The sequence below is a fragment of the Tamandua tetradactyla genome, chromosome 14, assembly GCF_023851605.1.
Source record: "Tamandua tetradactyla isolate mTamTet1 chromosome 14, mTamTet1.pri, whole genome shotgun sequence".
Lineage (NCBI taxonomy): Eukaryota > Metazoa > Chordata > Mammalia > Pilosa > Myrmecophagidae > Tamandua > Tamandua tetradactyla.
In genome coordinates, this window is record NC_135340.1 from 56,524,120 (window position 1) to 56,541,148 (window position 17,029).

The 17,029-nt window shown below is 37.0% G+C and overlaps 1 protein-coding gene and 1 pseudogene across 2 annotated transcripts in view; one reads left to right on the forward strand and one right to left on the reverse strand.

Annotated features, from left to right (window-relative positions):
* STARD9 (StAR related lipid transfer domain containing 9) overlaps positions 1 to 17,029 on the forward strand; it is a 205,243-nt gene that overhangs the window by 38,989 nt on the left and 149,225 nt on the right. The window lies entirely within an intron of this gene.
* Positions 12,984 to 15,634, reverse strand: LOC143655127 (polypeptide N-acetylgalactosaminyltransferase 1-like; annotated as a pseudogene).

Sequence of the window (17,029 nt, forward strand, 5' to 3'; positions counted from 1 at the left end):
AAAGAAAGGACTGTGAAGTGGGATTAAGTGTCATTGCCCCCTTTCTTAGCTTGTTAACTTTAGGACTGAAGCACTGTGAAGACAACACCTTGTTGTTAACACCTTGCATGAGTGGTATATTTTTTATAATCCATGAAAGAACATTTTATAATTAACTATAATCCATCATTTACAGTAGGGTTCACTATGTTGTACAGACCTATTTTTAAAACTTTTTATTCTAGTAACATATATACAACCTAGAATTTCCACTTCTAACCACGTTCACATTTAATTTAGTGCTGTTAATTATATTCACAGTATTGTGCTACCATGACCACCATCTATTACCAGAATGTTACAGTCAACCCAAATAGAAACTGTGTACAATTTGAGCATTAACTCCCCATTTCCTGTCCCTGCTCTGGCCCTGGTAACCTATATTCTATATTCTGGCTCTCATGAGCTTGCTTATTTTAATTATTTCATATCAGTGAGATCATACAATATTTGTCCTTTTGTATCTAGCTTATTTCACCCAATATGGTATTTTCAGGGTTCATCCATGTTGTTACATGTATAAGAATTTAATTCCTTTCTACAGCCAAATAATATTCTGGTGTATGTATGTAGCACATTGTATTTATCCATTCATTGGTTGATGGACAATTGGGTTTCTTTCATCTTTCGTTATTTGTGAATAATGTGGCTATGAACATTGCTGTGCAAACATCTGTTTGAATCCCTGCTTTCAAATCTTTTTGGTATTGTTGGGTCATATGGTAATTCTATACTTGGCTTTCCGATGAACTGCTGAACTGTCGAACTGTCTTCCCTAGTGACTATACCATTTCACATTCCCATATCTCCAAAGTCTCTGTAACACTTGTAATTTTCTGTATTTTTTAATAGTGGCCGTTCTAGTGGGTGTGAAGTGGTATCTTATAGTAGTTTTGATTTGTCTTTCCCTAATAGCTGTTTGTATATCCTCTTTGGAGAAATGTCTTTTAAAGTCTTTTGCCCATTTTTTATTTTTATTTTTATTATAAACGAACAAACATACAAACATTCTTGACTTGGTTACAATCAGTGGCTCCAATATCATCACATAGTTGTGTATTCGTCACCATGATCTTTTCTTTTTAAATTAAAAAAAATTTTTTTAAACATAACAACATGTAAACACGAACATTCTTACCATATGATCATTTCATTCTTGGTCTATAATAAAGAACTCACAATATCATTACATAGTTGTATATTCATCACCATGATCATTTCCTAGAAAATTTGCACCAATTTAGAAAAAGAAATAAACAGAAAAAGGTAAAAAGCTCATACATACCATACCCTTTACCCCTCCCTCTCATTGACTCCTAGCTAGTATTTCCATCTACCCAATATATTTTAGCCTTTGTTTCCCCTATTTTTCTCCTATACCTCTTACCACTCCCTTTCATTGATCACTAGCTTTTCAATCTACTGAATTTAGTTTAACATTTGTTCCCCCTATTATTTATTTATTTTTAATCCATATGTTTTACTCATCTATCCATACCATAGATAAAAGGAGCATCAGACACAAGGTTTTCACAATCACACAGTCACATTGCAAAAGCTGTATCATTATACAATCATCTTCAAGAAGCATGACTACTTGAACACAGCTCTACATTTCAGGCACTTCTCTCTAGCCACTCTAATACACCATAAACTAAAAAGGAGATATCTATATAATATGTAAGAATAACCTCCAGGATAGCCTCTCAACTGTGTTTGAAATCTCTTAGCAACTGACACTTTATTTTGTCTCATTTCTCTCTTCCCCTTTTTGCTTGAGAAAGTTTTCTAAATCCCTTAATGCCGAGTCCCAGTTTATCCTGGGATTTCTTTCCCACGTTGCCAGGGAGGTTTACACCCCTGGGAGTCATGTCCCACGTAGAGGGGGGGAGGGCAGTGAGTTCGCCCACTGTGTCATCTGAGAGAGAGAAATTTCCCATTTTTTAAAAGGTTTTTTTTTTGTCCTTTCATTGTTGAGTTGTAGGATTTCTTTATTTGTTCTGGATATTGAACCTGTATTGTATATGTGTTTTCCAAATATTTTCTCTCATTTCATGATAAAATCGTTTGATGTAATTCTGTGGTGATCCATTTATATATTTTCTTTTGTTTCTTATGCTTTAGGTATAACAGCTAAGAAACCATTGCCTAACACGAGAACCTAAAGATGCTTCCCTGAGTTTGCTTCTAGGCGTATTATAGTTTTTTGGCTCTTATATTTAGGTCTTTGATCAATTTTGAGTTAATGTTTGTATAAAGTGTGAAAAATGGGTCCTCATTCATTCTTTTGAATATGAATATCCAGTTCTCCCAGCACTATTTGTTGAAAAGACTGTTCTCTTCCACTTGAATGGACTTGGCAGCATTGTGAAAATCAGTTGGCCAAAGATACAAGGGTCTATTTCTGAACTCTCAATTCAATTCCATTGGTATATATTTATCTGTCCTTGTTGTTTTGACCACTGTACCTTTGTAATGAGTTTTAAAATCAGGAATTATGAGTCCTCCAACTTTGTATTTCCTTTTCAAGATGATTTTGGCTATTCTGAATGCCTTACCCTTGCAAATAAGTTTGATGATTGGCTTTTCCATTTCTAAAGAAATCTGTTGGACTTTTGATGGGTATTGCTTTGAATCTGTAAATCATTTTGGATAGAATTGATGACCTACCAGTATTTAGTCTTCCAATCCATGAATATGGAATGTTCTTCCATTTATTTATATCTTTGATTTCTCTTAGCAAAGTTTTGTAGTTTTCTGTCTGTAAGTCCTTTACATCCTTGGTTAAATTTATTCCTAAATATTTGAGTCTTTTAGTTGCTATTGTAAATGGATTTTTTCCTTTATTTCCTACTCATATTGCTCATTACTGGTGTATAGAAACACTACTGAGTTTTGCCTATTCATCTTAAATCCTGTCGCTTTGTTGAATTTGTTTATTAGCTCTAATAGTTTCTTGTAAATTTGGGGGAACTTTTTATATATAAAATCATGTTGTCTGCAAATCGGCAAAGTTTTACTTCTTCCTTTTCAATTTGGACACCTTATATTTCTTTTTCTTGCCTAATTTCTCTGGCTAACACTTCTAACACAATGCTGAATATAGTGGTGACAGTGGGCACCCTTGTCTTCAGTCTTTCACCATTGATTATGATGCTGGCTGTGAACTTTTCAAAATGCTGTTTATCATGTTGAGGAAGTTTCTTTCCTTCCCATTTTTCTAAGTGATTTTATCAAGAAAAGATGCTAGATGTTGTCAAATGCCTTTTTGGCATTATTGAGATGATCGTGTGTTTCTTCCTCTTTGTTCTGTCAATGTGGTGTACTATATTAATTGATTTTTCTTAATATTGAACCACCCTTGCATACTTGGGATAAATCCCATGATCAAGGTGTGTGATTCCTTTAATGTGCCCTTGGATTCAATTTGCTAGCATTTTGTTGAGGATTTTTCCATCATATTTATAAGAGAAATTGGTGTGTAGTTTTCTTTTCTTGTATTATCTTTATCTGACTATGGTATTAGGGTGATGTTGTCCTGATAGAATGAGTTTTGGAATTGTTCCCTCCTCTTCAGTTTTTTTTGGAAGCGTTTGAATAGGATTGGTATTAATTCTTCTAGGAATATTTGATAGACTTCACCTGTGAAGCTGTTTTAGTTTGTAAGCTGCCAGAATGCAATATACGAGAAACAGAATGGCTTTTAAAAAGGAAATTTATTATGTTGCAAGTTTACAGTTCTAAGGCCATGAACATGTCCAAATTAAGGCATTCAGAAAAGATACCTTAACTCCAAAGAAAGGGCCAGTGAAATTTGGGATTTCTCTCTTAGATGGGAGTGAACATGGCGGCATCTGTTAGTTTTCTCTCCTCATTTTATAAGGCGTCCCTAGGGGTGTTTTCTGTCTCCATCTCCAAAGGCCTCTGACTGTGTGGGCTCTGTTGGCACTGAAGTTTCTGTCAGCTCTGAGGCTTCTGTCATCTCTGGCTTTCTCCAAAACGTTTCCTCTTTTAAAGGGTTCCAGTAAACTAATCAAGACCTACCTGGAATGGGTGGAGTCACATCTCCATCTAATCAAAAGGTCCCACCTACAGTTGGCTCCACCAAATCTCTGTGGAGATAATCTAATAAAAAATTTCTATCCTATAATATTGAATTAGGATTAAAAGGAATGGTTGCCTCCACAAGATTGAATCAGGATTAAAACACCTTTTCTGAGGTATATAATATTTTTGAACTGGCACAGTAGCTATCTGGTTTTGGTCTTTTCTTTATTTTAAAAATTAATTTATTAAAAAAATTTAACAAACGTAATAAAACATTAACATAGATAATCAGTAATTCACAATATCATCACTTAGTTGTGTATTCATCATTTCTTAGAACATTTGCATCCATTCAGAAAAAGAAATAAAAAGACAATAGAAAAAGAAATAAAACGAAAACAGAAAAAAAAAGATTATAACTACCATACCCCTTATCCCTCGCTTTCACTGATCACTAGCATTTCAAACTAAATTTATTTTAACATTTGTCCCCCCTATTATTTATTTTTATTCCATATGTTCTACTCGTTTGTTGACAAGGTAGATAAAAGAAGCATCAGACATAAGGTTTTCACAATCACACAGTCACATTGTGAAAGCTATATCATTATTCAATCATCCTCAAGAAACATGGCTACTGGAACACAGCTCTACATTTTCAGGCAGTTCCCTCCAGCCTCTCCATTACATCGTGAATAACAAGGTGATATCTATTTAATGCGAAGAATAACCTCCAGGAGAACCTCTGAACTCTGTTTGGAATCTCTCAGCTATTGACACTTTGTCTCATTTCACTCTTCCCCCTTTTGGTCGAGAAGGTTTTCTCAATCCCTTGATGCCGAGTCTCAGCTCATTCTGGGATCTCTGTCCCACGTTGCCAGGAAGGTCCGCACCCCTGAGAGTCATGTCCCATGTAGACAGGGGGAGGGTGGTGAGATTGCTTGTTGTGTTGGCTAGAGAGAGAGGCCACATCTAAGCAACAAAAGAGGCTCTCTTGGGGGTGACTCTTAGGCCTAAATTTTAAGTAGGCCTGACCTATCCTTTGTGGGATTAAGTTTCATATGAACAAACCCCAAGACTGGGGGGATCGACAACTTCTTTAAGAGTGTATTATTTAATCATCATATATTTGTGAAAGTTCTAGTTCTTTGGTGATTATTGATTTCCAGCTTCATTACGTTGTGGTCAGAAAAAGTGCTTTGAATAATTTCAGTCTTTTTAAATTTATTAAGATCTGTGTGTACCCCAGCATATGATCTATCCAGGAGAATGTTCCATGAGCACTAGAGAAGAATGTATATCTTTGTATTTTGGAACACCACAATCTATATAAGTCTATTAGGTCTAATTCATTTATCATATTGTTTAGGTTCTCTGTTTCCTTATTGTTCCCCCGTCTGGTTGTTCTGTCCATAGAAGAGAGTGGTGCATTGAAGTCTCCCACTATTATTATTGAAATCTGTATTACTCACTTCAGTTTTGCCAGTATTTGCCTCGTGTACTTTGAAGCTTCTTGGTTGGGAGTGTAAACATTTATGATTGTTATGTCTTCTTAGTGAATTTTACCTTTTATTAATATATAGTGTCCTTTTTTGTCTCTGATGACATCTTTACATTTTTTCCTTTTTTATTGTGAAAAATAACATATATCCAAAAAAAAGCAAGAAATTTCAAAGCACATTGCAAAATTAGTTGTAGCATTGATTTCAGAGTTTGGTATGGGCTACATATTCCACAAATTTAGGTATTTTCTTCTATACACTGGAAACTAAAGGAAATATCAATATAATGATTCAGCAGTTATACTCATTTGTAAAATCCTATCTTCTCCATTATAGCTCTGCCTTCTCCTTTGATCTGTCTCCCAATCTTTAGGGATATTTGGGCGGTGTCCCCATTCTAACTTTTTCATGTTGGAAAGGGCTGTTGATAATATGGGATCAGGGGATAGAACTAGTTGATGTTCTGGAGAGGCAGGCCTCTCTGGGTTTCAGGACTTATCTGGAGGGTTTAGTCTCCTGGAAAGTAATCATAATCATTTTACATTTAAAGTCTGTTTTGTCTGATATTAGTATAACTACTCCTGCTTTCTTTTGGTTATAGCTTGCATAGAACATCTTTTTCCATCTTTTCACTTTCAGTCTATTTGTATCCTTGGGTCTAAGATGAGTCTCTTGTAAGCAGCGTAAAGATGGGTCATATTTTTTAATCCATCATGCCAATATGTATTTTTTAATTAATGAGTTTAGTCTGTTAACATTCAAAGTTACTACTGTAAAGGTAGTTCTTGAATCTATCATCTTTTCCTTTGGTTTTTATTTGACAGAGCTGTATATTCTTTTCCCTCTCTCTCTTCTTATCCTTTAAGTTACCTTATTGATACTCTTAAAATTCTCTGCCCTCCTCCAGACTTTCCTTTCTTGTCTTTTTTTCTCCCCAGCTGACAGAACTCCCTTTAGTATTTCTTGTAGGTCAGGTTTTTTGTTTATAAATTCCCTCAGCATTTGTTTGTGAAAATTTTTATCTCCCCCTCCGTTTTTTTTTTTTTAGAATCCTATGTTTTATGTTCTAATCTTTATTCTAGTAATGTATACATTCTAAATTTTCCTCTTTTAACGCATTCACCTATACAGTTCAGTGCTGTTGATTACACTCACAATAATATACTGCCATCACCACACCATTTCCAAATCTTTACTATCAACTTACATAGAAAATCTATACAAGTTAAGCATCAACTCCCCATTCTCTAACCCCAGCCTCTCTTCTGGTAGCCTGTATTCTAGATTCTAACTCTGTGAGTTTGCTTGTTATAATTAATTCATAATAGTGAAATCATACACTATGTGTCTTTTTGTGTCTGTTTCATTCAACATAATATCCTCAAGGTCCATCCATGTTATCACATGCATCAGGACTTCATTCCTTTTTCAGCTTAATAATATTCCATCGTATGTATATACCACATTTTGTTTATCCATTCATCGGTTGATGGACGCTTGGATTTCTTCCATCTTTTGGCAGTTGTGAATAATGTTGCTATGAACATCCATGTGCAAATATCTGTTTGAGTCCCTGCTTTCATTTCTTCCGGATATATATCTAGAAGAAGGATTACTGGGTCATATGGTAATTCTATACTTAGGTTCCTGAGGAACTGCCAAACTGTTTTCCACAGTGGTTGCACCATTGTACATTCCCACCAGCAGTGTATGAGTGTTCCTATTTCTATACATCTCTTCAGTGCTTGTAGTTTTCTGTCTTTTAATGGTGGCCATTCTAGTAGATGTGAAATGATAACTCATTGTAGTTTTGGTTTACATTTCCTTAATAGCTAGTGATGTTGAGCATCTTTTCATGTGCTTTTTAGCCATTTGTATTTTCTTTTTGGAGAGATGGCTATTCAAGTCTTTTGCCCATTTTTAAAATTTGTCTTTTTATTGTTGAGTTGTAGGATTTCTTTATATATTCTAGTTATTAAATTCTTATCAGATATGTGGTTTCCAAATATTTTCTCCCATTGAGTAGACTGTCTTTTCACTTTCCTGACAAAGTCCTTTGATGCAGAAAATTTTTTTTATATAGTTTTTATTTTTTTCATTATTAGAGAAGTTGTAGGTCTACAGAAAAATCACAGATAAAATACAGGATTCCTATATACTACCCTATAATTAACTCCTTGCATTGATGTGGAACATTTGTTATAATTGATGAAAGAATATTTTTTGTGTGTGTGTTTAAAAAGTCTTAATCTTTTTTTTGTCTTCATTTTGTTTTTAAATCCAAACATTCATGAATAGCTCCAATGATAGGAAAGCACATTTTTATAATTGTACTATTAAGTAAAGATCATGGTTTAACTTAGAGTTCATTGTTTGTACAATGCAATTCCATGGACTTTTAAAAAAAAATTCTGGTACCATATATACAACCTAACATTTACCCTTTTAACCACATTCATATATATATATTTTGGTGGTGTTATTATGTTCACAATGTTTGCACAAAAGTTTTTAATGTTGAGGAGGCTCATTTATCTGTTTTTTCTTTCATTGCTTGTGCTTTGGATGTAAAGTCAAGAATCCATTGCCTACTGAAGGATCTTGTAGATGCTTCCCTACATGTTCTCTTAGGAGTTTTATAGTCTTGGTTTTGTATTTAGGTCTTTGAGGCATTTTGAGTTAATTTTTGTATGTGGTGTGAGAGAAGGGTCCTCTTTCATTCTTTACATATGGATATTTAGTTCTCCCGGCATTATTTGTTGAAGAGACTGTTCTTTCCCATTTGAGAACTCTTGGCCGACTTGTCAGCTATCAATTGGCTGGGACTTCTGGTAAGATGGTGGAGTAGGGAAGGCTGAGGTTGCTCTGACTCCATGCAGCAATGAAAAATGCGATAGAGAAATGACTGGGACAGTGGTTCCAGGGTGTAGGTAATCATGAAGGGTCTTCTACACTGCATAAGGAGGCCCTGAACATCCAAGCTGCAGGTGCTCACCTTCATACCTCAGCCACACCCGCACCCAGCCTCTCCCTCTACCTTATTATTATTTTTTTTTTGCAGCAGGCAGAAATGAATTTATTGCATTAGAAAAAACCAGTAAACACCTCCATACTAGGTACAGTTATTAGCTTGACTTCAAGGGCATAAAATAATTCAGAGGTACATGTTTAATTTCTGGGGGAGGGGGACAATCTTATCCCTCTTCCTTTGTCCGTTTAAACTGATGGACGTCTATGGAGGTGGTACCAGTTGCACACACAACTCATTTGCCACTTTGCTTGCCTGTATACCCCCATGTGGAGTGAGCTGGTCAGAATGAGCATGCTCCTGAGGTTCTGGCATAGACAGAGAAATGTGAGAATGGGATTGGGGTCCTACCCTGAGCCTGGGCTTCCAAACTTAATGACAGTGGGACTTGAGTCAGGGGAAAGAGGGGAAGCTTACCTTCCTAAAGCATTCTGGGAAGCCTGCTTACTGACCCCTATGTCTCTCCCCACAAACCTTAGGGCACAAGCATTGGTACAAATGGCTGTTCAATGGACTGACTCAAACTCTCAGGGGCACCACTTAGGGTAGCTTCCTTGGGTCTAGGGGGATGACTGCTGGTAGGAGTGAACCTAGATGTAGGGAGAGGGGAAAAGAAAAGGAGCTTGTGCTGCTTAGTATCCTCTGGAGCAGGAGCCTGGAAGAGAGGTGTGTCTCCCTCACTTTTGAAGGACAACTTTGCCAGATAAGGAATTCTTGACTGAAAGTTTTTCTTTTTCAGAATCTTAAATATGTTATATCACTGCCTTCTCATCTCGGTGGTGCCTATTGAGTAGTCTGAATTTAGTCTTATGTGGCTTCCCTTGTATGTGGTGAATCGGTTTTTTCTTGCTGCTTTCAAGGCTTTTTGCTTCTCTTCAGCATTTGTCTGTCTGGTTAGTATGTGTCTTGGAGTGGGTTTATTTGGATTTATTTTTTGGGGGGGTTCTTTGGGCTTCTTAATTTGCATATTTATGTCTTTTATAAGGGTTGGAAAGTTTTCACCAGTTATCTCCTCAAACACTCTTCCTAACCCTTTACTCTTCTCTTCTTCTGGACACCAGTGATTCTTATATTTGTGCACTTTGTGTTGTCCATCATTTTCCTGAGATCCAATTCCAATATTTCCATCTTGTTACCATTTGTTCTTCTGTGTGTTCAAATTCAGTTGTCCTATCTTCTAGTTTGCTTATTTTTTCTTCTGCCTCTTAAAATCTGTTGTCTCTAATATGTTTTTAATTTGTATACAATATCTTTCATAACTGTGAGATGTGCTATTTTCTTTCAGATTCTTCTTTATGCTCTTCTAGTATCTCCTTTTTTTCATTTTCAGTCAAATTTTATTTTTTAAAAGGCAGCAGATCATCATTACAATTCAAGAATCTAATCTAAATGTGCACTTGACAGTGATGCACATCTGAGAATGTAGTATAAAGGTTTCAAAAAAACCCATCAAATGTATTATCTCCAAATAATAAATTATTTCTGTAGGCTTTTCATTGAGGAGAATCATAAAGAAAGAACTGAAGATTTATTGTTGTGAAAACAAATCTGTAGTACGGTAGTATGACTCTTGGGTATTAAGCATTATCAATTGAGTCAAGTTAAGAAGTTGAAAATTCAATAAATTTTTTTGAGTGTAAAAGTCTATAAGCCAGTTGACCCAAGAGCAACTGAGATATCTGACTTGTTCAGTTGAGACCAGACATAATGTTCTAGTTTGCTAGCTGCTGGAATGCAACACACCAGAGACAGACTGGCTTTTAATAAAAGGGGATTTATTTTGCTGGTTCTTCAGAGGAAAGGCAGCTAACTTTCCACTGAGGTTCTTTCTTATGTGGAAGGCGCAAGATGGTCTCTGCTGGTCTTCTCTCCAGGCCCCTGGGTTCCAACAACTTTCCCCGGGGTGACTTCTTTCTGCATCTCCAAAGGCCTGGGGTTAGCTGCAAGTGCTGAGATAAGGAATGCTGAGCTGCTTAGGCTGTGCTACATTGTGTTCTCTCATTTAAGCACCAGCCAATTAAGTCAAACATCACTCATTGCAGCAGACACGCCTCCTAGCCGACTGCAGATGTAATTAGCAACAGATGAGGTTCATGTACCATTGACTTATGTCTGCAGCAACAAGACTAGGTCTGCTCTCCTGGCCAAGTTGACAACTGAATCTAACTAACACATGTCCACCCCTTGTCAACTTGGCAACTTCAAGCATCACCTTACACAGATGTAAAAAATTCTCTTGCTGTGGACCTGTGAATCTCAAAACAAGTCTGGTGCCAATAAGCAAAGGAGGATAGTCACAGGATACAGATTTTCATTTCCATAGGGAGAAATTGGAAGAAACACAGATGTAAAACCTGCAGGGCAAGCGCCGTGGGATTTCAAAGTCTGAAAGTCATTCATCCTTCAGCTATAGAAAGTGGCAGTCCCACCCCTTTCAAGGGCCTATGCAGTGGCCGGCTTCTTTCCAAATCAACCTCGGGGAACATCGAGGAGACCACCTCTGGGCTCCACTCTCTCCAGGCATCCGGGCCACCCCTGGGCTCTCTGCCATTTCTGGGGCACACGCTCAACCCCTCCACATGGTGGCAGCCAGGCTCTCCCAGTCCCCCAAGGAGCGTGCTACGCCTTTTCCAAGGCCCGAGGCTGCACAACTCTTCCACTGCAATGAGAGGGGAGACTCATCCTCGCCCTTCAGGGTAAACTTACCTTCTCCATGTATATGAGTGGGTCCACTCTCCTGGCCGAGGTTTCTTGGCTTCACACCTGCGCTTCCATGGTCCTCACTCTGCAAACTCCAATCTCTCCCTTTTGTGTCCTCCTTTGTCAAGATTGGCAGTGGTTCCAATTACACCAACAGTCTCTTCAAGCCCTCCAGGACTTCTCCATCATTCTCTTCACAATTCCTCCAAAATCTTCCCCTTAGCCATCCAAAACACCATTCAAATATATCTGGCATTTGCAAACCGCAGCAGCACCCCACTCTCCAGTACCAAACTCTGTTCTAGTTTGCTAGCTGCCGGAATGCAACACACCAGAGACCGATTGGCTTTTAATAAAAGGGGATTTATTTTGTTGGTTCTTCAGAGGAAAGGCAGCTAACTTTCCACTGAGGTTCTTTCTTACATGGAAGGCACAGGATGGTCTCTGCTGGTCTTCTCTCCAGGCCCCTGGGTTCCAACAACTTTCCCCGGGGTGACTTCTTTCTGCATCTCCAAAGGCCTGGGCTGAGCTGCAAGTGCTGAGATGAGGAATGCCGAGCTGCTTAGGCTGTGCTACATTGTGTTCTCTCATTTAAGCACCAGCCAATTAAGTCAAACGTCACTCATTGCAGCAGACACGCCTCCTAGCCGACTGCAGATGTAATTAGCAACAGATGAGGTTCATGTACCATTGACTTATGTCGGCAGCAACAAGACTAGGTCTGCTCACCTGGCCAAGTTGACAACTGAATCTAACTAACACAATGTTAAACTTCCATTTTTTAGAAGGCTGTAAAAAATTATAATTCCAACAGCCCACAAACTAAATCAAATTTTTAAAAAAAATTGTAGAAAGAAATTAAAACTATTCTCAGGGAGCCATTTTTTTTCCAGCTATAACAAATTGTACTTCTCATAGTTCTGATTTAATTTTCTTTAAGTCCTGTTTAATATTTTTAAATTGTTATGATTTTGAATTTTGTTCCAGTTCTTTTTCATTTATTTTTATGTGATTTTGAATCTGGTTCTAGTTTTTTTTCATTCATTCATTCAGTTATTTTTTGGCATGTGCAGGCTCTGGAAATTGAACCCCAGCCTCCCGCAAGGCAGGCCAGAATTCTACAACTGAGCTATCCTTGCACCATCCTTTTTCATTTATTTTGTATCAATATTAATATACTGGCTACCAGTTTTAATCAGGAAAAAAAAATCTTAGAAATCTCTTCATTGTGATAGCACATTCAGCAGAAATTACTGATGTGCAAGCAAACCATAAAAAGTGTAGCTCTCCAGAAAGCACATTTTGTTGATTGTTTCATTGTCTGAATAGTCTTTACAATTATTCTTGATGAAAGTCTTTTTTAATCTTGTAAACATCTGTGTGCATGGTCTCTTTAGCATGTAGTTTCACATCCTTGGGCAGGAAGACTGGTTCACAGCTAGTGAAAAGCTACAGAAGTCATAAATTTTAATAACTGATAAATCTTACATCCCTTAGAGGTGGAAAGCATTATTCTTTCTTTGCTACTTAAGAATGTGGCAGAAATGTACGCTGAGGTAGCTCAGTCAATCCTTATTTTTGTAAATTAGATCTCAGAATATTTCTGGGAGGGTGATGTTTCTTCTTTTTTTTTTCTTTTCATTCTTTTTACTAGAGAAGTTGTAGGTTTACAGGGTGATGTTTCTAAGAAGCCACTGCAAGGACCAGCTTCTATTGTAATCTTTAATGCTGGGCACCTCACTATCCTCTTCTGTGACTTTATCCAGGCACAGATTATTGTTCATTGCCTTTTAGGTGGTGGCGTTTGAGCGTTGTGACTGGGCCATTAAGTTTGGAGACATCCAAGCAAAGGTCATCAACTCTAATTCCTTTGTTGGCATTATAAGAAAAAATTTGATTACCTCCCATACCAGTTAAGTATTCCAACTTTTTCATTCTCCTTTCTAGCCATGTTATTCAAATGCTGATTTGTTTCCATATTATCTATCTCTCTCAAAGAGAAATAGAGATGTGATATTTGAGAATCAGGATATTCTCCAGGTACCAAGAAAAAGGTCTGCATGTAACTTTTATCTTAAATCAAGTCTTTTTTTTTGCATAATTTAGCTTCTTTAATCCTCATAATAATCTTTTTTTAATTTAAGTTATTTTGTATTATCAATCGAAAACAACATACAAACATGAATATCCTTAACATACAAACATTCTGTGTATAGTGTACAGTCATTGGCTCATAATATCATCACATAGTAGTATATTCATCACCATGATCATTTTTTAGAACATTTGCATCACTCCAGAAAAAGAAATAAAAAGAAAAAAGAAAAAATTCACACATACCATACCCCTTATCCCTCCCTCTTATTGACTACTAGTATTTCCATCTACTTGATAGATCTTAACCTTTGTTCCCCCTATTATTTTCTATACCCCTTACCACTCTCTTTCATTGTTCACTAGTATTTCATTCTACTCAATTTTAGATCAAGTCTTGATTATATATATATATATCCATAATCTACCTTTGTAACACCTGGGGAAATTATGTAGAAGAAATTCTTGAACTCATTAATTCATTCAAACTTCTGCAAGTTGTCTGTTATTTTTATTCATAATCTGCCCTGTGCCTCCTGGAAATGTGTCAGGTGTAGCTTTATGAAATATGTATCCAATGTGTGAACATGTGACAATTTCCAAAATATCTCCATAGTGCCAAATCCTAAAGGAAATTTCTAGATTTTTTCCCTTCCTAGATATCCATTTCAGTATCATATGTTCTAATTTTCTGAACGCAATCTTTGTCTATTGAAAAAAGGCCTCCTGCCATTGTTGGTGGTCTGACAGGAAGAGTCTGATCCCTTTTCCTTCTGTCTGTTTTTCTTTGGGAACATGATACCAGTGAAAATCAAGCTTCCAGTTGAATCCATCATAGGTCATATCAGAACCTGCTATATACTCAAAAGTATCATCACGGTTCACATCAATGATAGGACATACCACTGTTCTCCTTTCATGTTTTATCCTGGGTGTGCTGGTTTGAAAGAATGTATGTACCCTAGAAAAGCCATGTTTTAATTCTAATCATTCTTGTCAGAGCAATGGTTTCTTCTAATCCCTATTCAGTACTAAAAGTTGGAACCTTATTAGATTCTCTCCACAGAGACGTGACTCAATCAGTTGTGGGTATTAAACATGATTAGATGGAGATGTGTCTCTACCCATTCTATGTGGGTCTTGATTAGTTTAATGGAATCCTATAAAAGAGGAGACATTTTGGAGGGAATTCCTTTTTTGAGAACAAGGAGAGAGCCACAGAACCATGACAGAATGACAAGAGAACCACTGAGTCCACCAACCAGCAGCCTTTGGAGATGAGGAAGGGAAACAGTGCTGGGTAGCTTCATGATGCAAGAGGCCTGGAGAGAAAGCTAGCAGATGATACCATGTTCGCCATGTGCCTTTGCAGATGAGAGAGAAACCCTGAACTTCATTGGCCTTTCTTGAATCAAGGTATCTTTCCCTGGATGCCTTATATTAGCCATTTCTATAGATTTGCTTTAATTGGGACATTTTCTGGGCCTTAGAACTATAACTTGTAACTTATTTAATTCCCCCTTTTAAAAAACCATTCCATTTCTGGTATATCACATTCCAGCAGTTAGCAAACTAGAACACTGGGTAAGAGTCGCTCCAGCCAGGAGCATCTAAGAAGGTGATCACTTGACTGTTAGACATGGCAGTTCCTTTTAATCTAGCTCTGATCAATACAGAGTGTTGTTCCATTCGAATGACATGAACTGGTACTTTTAACTTCCTCACATAACTCTCTAGAGGTCTTCTCAAAAAGTCTCTTTAACTGGCATCATCTCCCAGAACACTTTAAGGCATATGTCTTGTGAGCAATTAATGATGCTCTGGACATTTTGCAGAAGTGTACTACAAGCCTCATTGTTGAAAACAAATCACCACACTTGTTGTAGGAAGATTATCTGGATACGCCTTTGTTTTAAACCCCTTCTAACCTAACACCGGTAAAGATCATTGAGTGCAATCATCTCACTCGCCATTAAATTTAACTTATTGTTTTTAAGCATCTCTTTCATCTTTCTTGATCCTCTTTAGGAATGATGACTGATTTCCCCATTTCTCCAAGACCTTCATGAAGCTCTTGTACTGGCTCTAGAACATTCCCAGCAGGAAGTCCTTCCTTTTTCTCCCATCACATTTGTTGTATTCACTAAAGCAGCAGGAACATATCCATGAGTATGCAAATCAAGGAGGTGGTTAGGACAGCCTTGCAATATACAGATTTTCTCATGGCACTTTAAGTAAAATACAAAATTTAAAAATATATATACACATATATAAATATACAAATATCATGAATTATTATTCCAGTCCAGTTTCATCGGAAAACATGTTCATAACCTTGGTCAGTGTGTGGCAGTGGCAGCAGCAGCAGCAGCAGCAACCAGCACTTCGTGGGCCAGCCCAGGCAGTCACAACAAGGTCCCGCAGGTCCCATTCTTGGGCTGCTGTCTACCGTGTTGCCTTCTCTCTTCTAGTATCTTCTTGATAACCTTTATGTCATTAGCTAACCCATTGAATGTATTTCAGAGATTTGTATGAATGTCTTTGGTTACTTGTGCCAAATTCTGGTGATAAAGAATTGTCGAGAAAGTTGCACAAATTTAAAAAGTGTTTTTGCACGAGGAAGAACATAGAGATGTCATTAGTGCCGGGTGTTGAAAATAGATAGTGATTAGAGTTTTTTTTGTTTTTTTGTTTTTTTTATTAACGAAAAGAAAGAAAAAAAAAAGAAATTAACACAACATTTAGAAATCATACCATTCTACATATGCACTCAGTAATTCTTAACATCATCACATAGATGCATGATCTACGTTTCTTAGTACATTTGCATCGGTTTAGAGGAACTAGCAACACAACATAAAAAGATATAAAATGTTAATATAGAGAAAAGAAATAAAAGTAGTAATAATAGTAAAAAACAAACAAAAAAAAACCCTATAGCTCAGATGCAGCTTCATTCAGTGTTTTAACATGATTACTTTACAATTAGGTATTATTGTGCTGTCCATTTTTGAGTTTTTGTATCTAGTCCTGTTGCACAGTCTGTATCCCTTCCGCTCCAATTACCCATTATCTTACCCTGTTTCTAACTCCTGCTGGACTCTGTTACCAATGACATATTTCAAGTTTATTCTCGAATGTCCGTTCACATCAGTGGGACCATACAGTATTTGTCCTTTAGTTTTTGGCTGGACTCACTCAGCATAATATTCTCTAGGTCCATCCATGTTATTACATGCTTCATAAGTTTATCTTGTCTTAAAGCTGCATAATATTCCATTGTATGTATATACCACAGTTTGTTTAGCCATTCTTCTGTTGATGGACATTTTGGCTGTTTCCATCTCTTTGCAATTGTAAATAACGCTGCTATGAACATTGGTGTGCAAAAGTCCGTTTGTGTATTTGCCCTTAAGTCCTTTGAGTAGATACCTAGCAATGGTATTGTTGGGTCGTATGGCAATTCTATATTCAGCTTTTTGAGGAACCGCCAAACTGCCTTCCACAGTGGTTACACCCTTTGACATTCCCACCAACAGTGGATAAGTGTGCCTCTTTCTCCGCATCCTCTCCAGCACTTGTCATTTTCTGTTTTGTTGATAATGGCCATTCTGGTGGG